Genomic DNA, 10,595 nt, shown 5'->3' on the forward strand with positions numbered 1-10,595 from the left:
CAGCCTATCATTGGTGGAAGACTCTTGTGTCAATGGTACTGAGTGAGAGAATTACTTGGGATTTCTTTCAAGAGGAGTTCCGTAAAAAGTATATCAGTCAGAGGTTTATAGATCAAAAAAGAAAAGAGTTTCTTGAGTTAAAATAAGGTAAGATGACTGTGAATGAGTATGAACGTGAATTTGTCAGACTTAGTAAATATGCTCAGGAATTTGTGTCCACCGAAGAAAATATATGCAAGAGATTTGAAGATGGGCTCAATGATGATATCCGACTGTCAGTAGGTGTTTTAGAAATCAGAGAGTTTGTTGTTCTGGTTGAAAGAGCCTGTAAGGTAGAAGATTTGTTAAAAGAAAAAGAGAAGGGCAAAGTTGAAATTGAAGTGCATGACACGAGGAAAAGGCAAATGAGCAGATCATTTCAGTTTACATCCAAGAGGCCTAGAGAGTTCTCTAGTGGATCAAATTTTTCAACCAGGTATTATAGCTGAAACAGAGGTAGAAGATTTGAGGGTCTAAGAGCTCAAACTACTACAGTCGCAAGTAAGAGTAGTACTCGACCACCTAGGCCAAAATGTGCCCAATGCGATAGACGTCATCCAAGATAGTGTAGAGTAAATGAAAATGCTTGCTTTAGATGTGGTGCACCAGATCACTATATTTGGGATTGTCCCAAAATAGTTAAAAGAGAAGTAATACCGAGTGCGAGATCGGGAAATGCTCCTACTAGAGGCAGACCACAGAGGAATCTGGGAGTTGGAGAAAGTAACAGGGGTACACCTAGAGACTCAGCTGCTAGACCAAATGTTAAAGCACCCGCAAGGACATACGCTATCCGTGCTCGTGAAGAGGCATCCTCCCCTGATGTGATTACGGGTACATTTTCTCTCTATGATACTAATGTTATTGCTTTGATTGATCCGGGTTCGACCCATTCCTATGTTTGTATGAGATTGATGCCTAGTATGAACGTGCCTATAGAATCTACTGAATTTGTAATTAAAGTATCAAATCCATTAGGTCAGTATGTGTTAGTAGACAAAGTTGTAAGAGTTGCCCTTTGATGATTAGAGGTCACTATTTTCCGGCCGATCTCATGCTATTGCCATTTGATGAGTTTGATGTGATTCTTGGTATGGATTGGTTGACTGCCCATGATATGATATTGAATTGCGGAAGAAATACATTGAGTTGAAATGTGAAAACGGTGATATTATCTAGGTTGATTCAAATGAGTCAGATGGTTCTTTCGCTATGATTTCTGTTATGTCTGCTCATAAATGTTTGAGAAAAGGGTGTGAAGCTTATCTTGCTTTTGTATTGAACACTAGAGATCCAGAGTTGAAAATTGAATTAGTGCCAGTGGTACGTGAGTATTTAGATGTGTTTCCGGAAGAATTGTCAGGTTTGCCTCCTATTAGAGAAGTTGAATTTGGTATTGAGTTGATTCCATGAAGAACTCCTATTTCTATTTCTTCTTATAGAATGGCCCCGTTGGAATTGAAAGAATTGAAATCTCAGTTGCAGGAATTAACTGGTAAAGGTTTTGCAAGGCCTAGTTGTTCTTCGTGGGGTGCACCAGTGCATTTTGTGAAAAAGAAAGACGGTTCGATAAGATTATGCATAGATTATCGGCAGCTTAACAAAGTAACTATAAAGAACAAATATCCACTGCCTAGAATTGATGATCTGTTTGACCAATTGAAGGGAGCTATTATTTTTGCCAAGATAGATTTGAGATCCGGTTATTATCAGTTGAGGGTTAAATTGTCAGATGTTCCGAAGACTACTTTCCAGACTAGGTATGGTCACTATGAGTTTCTTGTGATGCCATTTGGCTTGACTAATGCTCCTACTATTTTCATGGACTTAATGAACTGAATTTTCAAACCTTACTTGGATAAATTTGTAGTTATGTTCATTGATGATATTCTGATTTATTCTCGTGATGAGATTGAACATGCTGAACATTTGGGAACCGTTTTACAGATTTTGAGAGATAATAAGCTTTATGCCAAGTTTAGTAAAAGTGAGTTTTGGCTTTGGGAAGTTGGATTCCTTGGACACATTATCTCAGGTGATGGTATTAAAGTTGATCCGAGTAAAATTTCAGCAATTGTTAATTGGAAGCCTCCTAGAAATATATCAGAGGTTAGAAGCTTTCTTGGATTAGCTGGTTATTACAGACGATTTGTAAAGGGATTTTCTATGATAGCTACCTCGTTGACAAGGTTGTTGCAGAAAGATGTCAAGTTTGAATGGACTGAAAAGTGTCAGCAGAGTTTTGACAAGTTAAAGGCATTGTTGACTGAAGCTCCTGTTTTAGTACAACGAGCCGGGTAAAGAATTTGTGATTCTGATGATGCATCCTTGAACGGATTGGATTGTGTACTTATGCAAGAAGATAAAGTCATCGCATATGTTTCCAGACAGTTAAAGCCACATGAGAAAAACTATCTGACGCACGACTTAGAGCTGGCTGCCATTGTATTTACGTTGAAGATCTAGAGACATTACTTGTACGGTGAAAAGTGCTGAATATTTACTGACCATAAAAGCTTGAAGTACTTGATGACTCAGAAAGATTTGAACTTGAGGCAAATAAGATGGCTAGAGTTGATTAAAGATTATGAGTTAGTGATCGATTACCACCCGGGTAAGGCAAATGTTGTTGCTGATGCCTTAAGTAGAAAATCTTTATTTGCATTGAGAGCTTTGAATACCAGTTTGGCTTTATCTGATGATGGTTCCATTTTAGCTGAGTTGATGGCTAAATCGATGTTTCTCGAAGAAATCTATGAAGCTCAGAAAAATGACAGTGAGTTGCAAGCTAAAATAGCTCTATGCGAGTCGGGAATAGAGTCTAATTTTCAGATCAGTTCTGATGGTTGTTTGATATTCAGAGACAGAGTATGTGTACCAAAGAATGATGAGCTTATTCGGAAGATCTTACAGGAAGCACATAGCAATTCCTTGTCTATTCATCCAGGTAGTACAAAGATGTATAACGATTTAAAGAAAATATACTGGTGGCCAGGAATGAAAAGAGATATTTCAGAATTTGTTTCTAGATGCTTGATCTATCAACAGGTAAAGGTCGAACATCAGGTACCTTCAGGTTTATTGCAGCTTGTGTTAGTTCCTGAGTGGAAATGGGGCCAAGTTACCATGGATTTTGTAGCAGGGTTGTCGTTGACACAGAAAAAGAAAGATGCAGTATGGGTTGTGATTGATAAGTTAACGAAGTCAGCTCATTTTATTCCGGTTCGTATGGAGTATTCACTTGACAAGTTGGCTGAATTGTATGTTTCAGAGATAGTCAGCTACATGGGGTACCGTTATCGATTATCTCAGACAGAAATCCGAGATTTACTTTGCGGTTTTGGAGGAAATTGCAGGAAGCTTTGGGTAAAAATTTGAAATTCAGTACAGCTTTTCATCCTCAGACCGATGGTCAATCAGAGAGAGTTATTCAGCTACTTGAAGATATGCTCAGATGTTGTGTTTTAGAATTTCAAGACAGTTGGGAGAAATATTTGCCGTTGGTAGAGTTTGCCTATAATAATAGTTATCAGTCGAGTTTAAAGATGGCTTCTTATGGAGCTTTGTATGGACGTAAGTGTCGTATGCCTTTGTATTGGACAGAGCTTAAGGAAAATCAGATTTACGGGGTTGATTTAGTTAAAGAAATGGAAGAGAAAGTAAAAGTTATCAGAGATTGTTTAAAAGCAGCTTCAAACAGACAGAAGTCTTATACAGATTTAAAAAGAAAAGAGATCGAGTATCAAGTTGGTGACAAAGTGTTTTTGAAAGTATCCCCGTGGAAGAAAATTTTCAGATTTGGCAAGAAAGGCAAACTAAGTCCACGTTTCATTGGACCGTTCGAGGTGACTGAAAGAATTGGGTCCTTCGCATATCGGTTAGCTTTGCCAACTGAGTTAGAGAAGATTCATAATGCATTCCATGTGTCTATGTTACGTCGTTACCGTTCCAATCCGTCACATGTGATCTCACTAAAAGAGGTTGAGATTCAGCCAGACATGACTTATGTTCAAGAACCAGAAAAAATTCTAGATAGAGAGATTAATCAACTAAGGAACAAGAGTATTGCACTTGTGAAAGTGTTATGGAATAGGCATGGGGAAAATGAGGCTACATGGGAGCCCACAGAGCCTATGCGAAAATAGTACCCAAATCTCATCACAGGTAAGATTTTCGGGGACGAAAATCCCTAAAATGGGGGAGAAATGTAACATCCCAATTTTAGGCCTAGTCGAAACAGTGGTTTCGGGACCACAAATCCGATGAGAAAAATTTTATTTTTACTATATTTTTATGGCCTACAATTGCACAGAATAATTTCGTGAAAATTTCGTTCAAAAATTTCGACGTTTGGGCACTCAATTTAGTTAAAAGGACTAAATTGTAAAAAGTGCAAAAGTTGAGTTCTACATGTTAGAGGTGTCCAATTGTTATGAAATTTTAAATTGGAGGTATTTATATGGTAATTAAACCATTGGTTAAGTTATGGACAAAAATGGACATGAGATAAGTGAAATAGGAAAATTTTAAGTTAGGGGAATTTTGGTAATTTGGTAATTAAAATGAATTAAAAGAGAAAAAGATGGCAAATTGTGGTCATCTTCTTAATTTGGCTGAAATTAGCAAGGGGGAAGCCATAGTTAGGGTTTTCAAGCTTCCAAGCTCTATAGTAAGTGATTCCAAGCCCCGTTTTTAAGGTTCTTTAAGTTTTTGAAGCCCCGGTAACTTGATTCAGCTTATTGTAGCAATAATTTAACCTAGGATTCATATTTGGAAAAATACCCATATGTGAAATGTGTTTATTTTAATGTTTTATGGTAGAATATGAAACTTGGAATCATGTTAAACAACTTTTGCTAAGCGATTTTAAGTGAAAACGAGTAAAACGACATAATCGGTAAAAATACCTAATGTTCATAAGTAAGTGTTAGAGTGGGAATTTGATGTTTCCATAGAAGGAAACAATGTTCAGCATGTCATAAAACATAAGAATAAGGGATAAAATTAATTTCTGAGCTTTGGGGCAAAAGTGTAATATGTAAAAGTTTAGGGGCAAAATCATAATTTTTCCAAAGTTCGAGTCAAGGATTGTTTTAATGAATGTGAGTATTAAATAAGATAAATTTGCTATTCTAGATCAAGAAGAGCGAAATCCGGAGTTAGACTGAGGAAAGAAAAAGGTTGAAGACTATGTTGATAGATTTAGCTATATTTTGTACCAAGGTAAGTTTACGGTAAATAAATGCAATATTTTGATAATTATTATTAATGTTGTTATTTTTGAGCAATTATGTATTTATTTCATGAAAATATCTAATGTTGACTTAAGTATGAGATGATAAAGAATCAGTGATAAAAGCCCCGTTGAAACATTGGGAATATATTAGATACAAATGTCATGACACTAAGGTAATGAGATCACACGTAAGACGTTGTCTGGGACATGGCATTGACATCATTGAGATTATGAGAGGTCCCATGTAAGACCATGTCTGGGACATGGCGTTGGCACCGAGACGAGAGGTCCCCCGTAAGACCATGTCTGGGACATGGCATGGGCACTGATATGAGAACTCCCATGCAAGACTATATCTGGGATCTGGCATTGGCAGTACAGAAAACATCCCATGTAAGACTATGTCTGGGACATAGCTTTGGCATGTATTATCAGACAAGAGACCCGAGTATCCTTAGTATTCCAAGTGATTCAACGGGCTAGTAAATAGACCATGTTACATGAAAGTTCACATAAAAGCATAATAATAAATTCTGGTTAGTTATAAGGATTGAGAATATCTCAGTTGTCAGTTGAGAAAGAAATTTTAGTAAGGGAGGAGTAAGTTATAATCATGAGTTATTTAAGTAAGCAAGTAAGTAAACAAGTAAGTGAGTAAGTAAAGAAGCGAGTAAAGATTCTAATGTTTGATGAAATTTATGAGTATGATTATTTATGATAAACGTTGTTATTTATTTACTTGTAAACTTACTAAGCTTTATGCTTACTTTCTTTATTTTCCTTATTTTTATAGTATCGCCAAGTCAGTTCGAGGATCACAAGGACATCGGAGTTTGTCTCACACTATCTACGGACATCTCGATATTATGTGATTTCGAAATGTGTAAAGCTATGGCATGTATAGAGACTTAGTCATTTTGATGTGTTTATATGATATGGCTAATGATTAGCTATTGAAATGGGTAATTAAGAACATGTGTGGTGTTATTAATGCCTAGGTGATAGTTTATACCTAGAAAATATGAAAGAGTAAAAATTTGCAATGAAACAATTTTGGGATAGCAACAGTGACGTGACTTTGAAAAATCACCAAGGATATTATAAAATGAATCAGAAAGTGAATGATATATATAATTAAACCTTATCAAGTCTATTTTCATAAAAAATAACGGTGTGGGTAAAAGAATTTTATATTCTGAGATATTTGAATTTTGGTTAGACAGGGTTAGAATGGTTTTTGGAGTCTCCTGTTTTGAATTTAGAAAATCATTAAAAATTGTAAAAAAATAATTATGAGTTATAATTTATATTTCTAGATTCCTTGGTGAGTCTATTTTCTGTAGAAACAATTGAGAACACCATATGAAAATCATACGATGAGAAAATTGATTTTTACTGAATAAAGGTCAGAACCGTCAGGCAGTGAAATAGGGGAGACTTTAATGAATAAACTGTACTAATCGACTGAACCAAAAATTTTGAAAATTTTATGGTAAGATAATATATGAGTCTAGTTTCAAGGAAAATTTATGGATCTAAATTTTGATTTTCATAACTCGAGTTATAGTTAAATTAGTGAATATTGCGCAGGTGCATAGCATTATGGTGAACTGTGAAATAAATTTTAAAAGCAAAATTTTATGCCCCGAATTAATAAGTTAAGTCAAGTAACACCCCATGCTGAACTCTGGCAAAGGTCTTGGGTAAGGGGTGTGTCATCCTCTCGTTCTTGCCATATTTTTTTTGTGTAAAGATAGTTTAAAGTTGTAAAGGTACGAGCTTGGGGAAGAGAAAGTGAATAAAAATAACTTCTTTGTATGTGTTATAGTCGACACAGTGGAGAGGGGGTTTATAGCGAGTAAAAGAAGAAGATGGAAAGGCGTGACTTTTGTGAAGGAATATAAAGTTATGGGAATAAATATGTCCAATGAGAATTGCGCCCACTCAGGCAGATCAGACGGCTAGGTCATTTTTTATCAAACAGTGGGATCTAAAATTTCTAATATGCCCTCATTCTTGATGAGTCATAAATGATAGTACAATAGTACGAACTGCGTTGACAATAAAGTCCAAGTACGTCGACAATGGTACCTAATTATTCTACAAAAAAAAAAAGAAAAGAAGTACAACAAACTTGAACAAAAAAATCACATAATGATAAATTCAATAAAAATTAAAATTTTTCGACCAATTTAATGGTCTCTACCTGCTTTTGATTAATATTCCCAAAATAGTGTTTCAACCGCTTTCCATTCACTCTGAACTGGTGTCCATCATATAAATCTCTGATTGTGACTGCACCATGAGGAAATACTTCAACAACTTCGAAAGGTTCAGACCAATGTGAGCGCAATTTACCGGGGTGCAATTTCAGTCTAGAATTGAATAATAAAACTTGTTGACCCGCAATAAATTGTCTCTGTAAAATAATTCTATCATGCCATCATTTGGTCTTTTCCTTGTAAATTGCAACATTTTCATAGGCATTTCGCCTAATCTCCTCTAATTCAGTGATATCTAATAGCATTTTCTTTCCAGCAGCTTCATAGTCCATGTTTAGTTGCTTAATTGCCCACATTGCTTTGTGTTCCAATTCAACTGGCAAGTGACATGCTTTCCCAAAAGCCAATTGATACAACGACATCCCTAATGGAGTTTTGTATGCTGTCCGCAATGCCCATAAAGCGTCATCCAGTCTAGAAGACCAATTTTTCCTCAAAGGGTTTACAACCTTCTCAAGAATATTTTTAATTTTTCAATTCGATGCTTCAGCTTGTCCATTAGTTTGTGGATGATAAGTAGTAGTCATTCTATGATTAACTCCACATCTCTTCAGTACGGCTGCCAACTTGGTTGTAATGAAAGTATGTACCCTGATCACTAATCAATGACTTTGGTGTGCCAAAGTGAGTTAGTATATACTTGTGAAAAAAATTAAGCACTATATTTGCATCATCCTTTGGGACTGCAACAGCTTCAACCCACTTCGAGACGTAATCAACAAATACTAATATATAAATATTTCTAAATGAACTTGGAAATGGTCCCATAAAATCCATACCCCAAACATCGAACAATTCAACCTCCATAATTAGCTACTGCAACATTTCATTGTGTCGAGATATAGAACCAATGCGCTGACACCTATTGTATTAATTCAAAAATTATAGGCGTTTTTGAATAATGAAGGCCAGTAGAATCCTGATTGGAGAACCTTAGCAACAGTTCGTATGCCACCGAAATGACTTCCATAAGGAGCATCATGACAGTGCTTCAAGATTGAAAGCATCTCTTCTTCCGAAACACAACGCTGAATGATTTTGTCATTGCATACCTTGAATAAATATGGCTCGTTCCAATGATACTTCACTACTTCCTGAAAAAATCTTTCTTTTTTATGGCTTGTGACACCCAATGGGAGTTTTCCACACACTAGATAATTAACTAAATCTACATACCATGGGGTTGTATCTACAACAAATAACTTCTCATCTAGGAATTCGTTGACAATTTGAAGTATGTTTCCATCTTCGCTGCCAACTTCCAATCAAGACAGATGGTCTACAACTAGATTCTCTGAACCTTTGCGGACTTTTATCTCGATGTCGAATTCTTGTAACAGTAAGATCCAGTGTATCAGTCTTGGTTTTGTATCCTTTTTTGCAAAAAGATATTTCAACGTTGAGTGATCAGTAAATACGGTAACCTTTGCACCGACAAGATAAGAACAAAAGTTGTTGAGAGCAAAGATTACAGGCAACAATTCTTTATCTGTAGTGGTATAATCGATTTGAGCCTCTATAAGAGTTTTGCTAGTATAATAGATGGCATAAAATATTTTTCCCTTGTGTTGTCCTAGAACAGCACCCACAGCAAAGTCGCTTGCATCGCACATAACTTCAAAAGGTTGAGACCAATCTGGTGCTACGATAATGGGTGCATTTACTAGCTGCTTCTTTAATTGAATAAATCATCCAAACATGCATCATCAAAGAAGAATTTTTTATTTTATTCGAGCAATGAGCATAAGGGTTTTGCAATTTTTGAGAAATCTTTAATAAATCTTTGATAAAACCCCACATGCCCAAGAAAACTGTGAATACCTTTCACATTTGTCGGTGGAGGTAATTTCTCAATGATTTCCACTTTAGCTTTGTTTACTTCAATGACTTGACTAGAGATGCGATGGCCTAACAAAATGCCTTCAGTTGCCATGAAATGTCATTTTTCCCAATTTATAACAAGATGTGTGTCTTCACATTGCTTCAATACTATATCCAAATTATTAGTGCAATGATCAAAATCATTCTCATAGACTGAAAAATCATCCATAAAAACCTCTAAACAATCTTCAATCATATCCAAGAATATTACCATCATGCACCTTTGAAATGTGGCTGGTGCGTTGCAAAGACCGAAAGGCATATGGTGAAAAGTAAAAGTACCAAAGGGACAGGTGAAAGTTGTTTTCTCCTGATCCTCCAGTGCAATAGCAATTTGATTGTACCCAGAATAGCCATCTAAAAAGCAGTAATAGGCTCTTCTAGGAAGCTTGTCCAATATTTGGTCAATGAAAGGAAGTGGGAAGTGGTCCTTGCTTGTGGCAGCATTAAGTTTGCGATAATTCATACAGACTTGCCATCTCGTAGGAATGCGTGTAGGAATTAATTCATCTTTGTCGTTGCTAACCAAGTGATGCCACTCTTTTTAGGAACACATTGCACTGGACTTACCCAATTGCTATCAGAAATAGGGTAAATAATTCCAGCATCAAGCCATTTTATAATTTCTGTCTTAAAAACTTCCTTCATCTTCTAGTTTAATCTTCTTTGTTGCTCAATCGATTGCTTGCCTTCATCTTCCAGCTTGATCTTGTGCATGCAAAAAGATGGGCTAATACCTTGAATATCGACAATACTCCAAGAAATAAATCGTTTATGTTGCTTAAGAATATGAACCAATTTCTCTTCTTGAGTTACATATAGTGTTACGAAGACAATAATTGGGAGAGTATTGTTAGCACTAAGAAAGACGTATTTAAGATGAGTAGTTAGTGGTTTCAATTCCAGAGTAGGAGCTTCATCAATAGATGGCTTGAAAATTGGAGCTGTTCTGTTGGCTAAGTCTAAGGATTCAATCTGCCATCCATGCTTGAGTTAAATATTATTAGCTTCAACCATGTTGTCATAATCACCTAAGAATTCATCATCAGATGTCACTACAAACTCTTCAGAAAGTATTGTGCTTTGGTCATTGGATTCTTCCTCAATTAGATCATCTAGCACATCAACAATATGTCATTCTTCTTTATCCTTACATT

Source organism: Gossypium raimondii, chromosome 4, assembly GCF_025698545.1.
Source record: "Gossypium raimondii isolate GPD5lz chromosome 4, ASM2569854v1, whole genome shotgun sequence".
Taxonomy (NCBI): Eukaryota; Viridiplantae; Streptophyta; class Magnoliopsida; order Malvales; family Malvaceae; genus Gossypium; species Gossypium raimondii.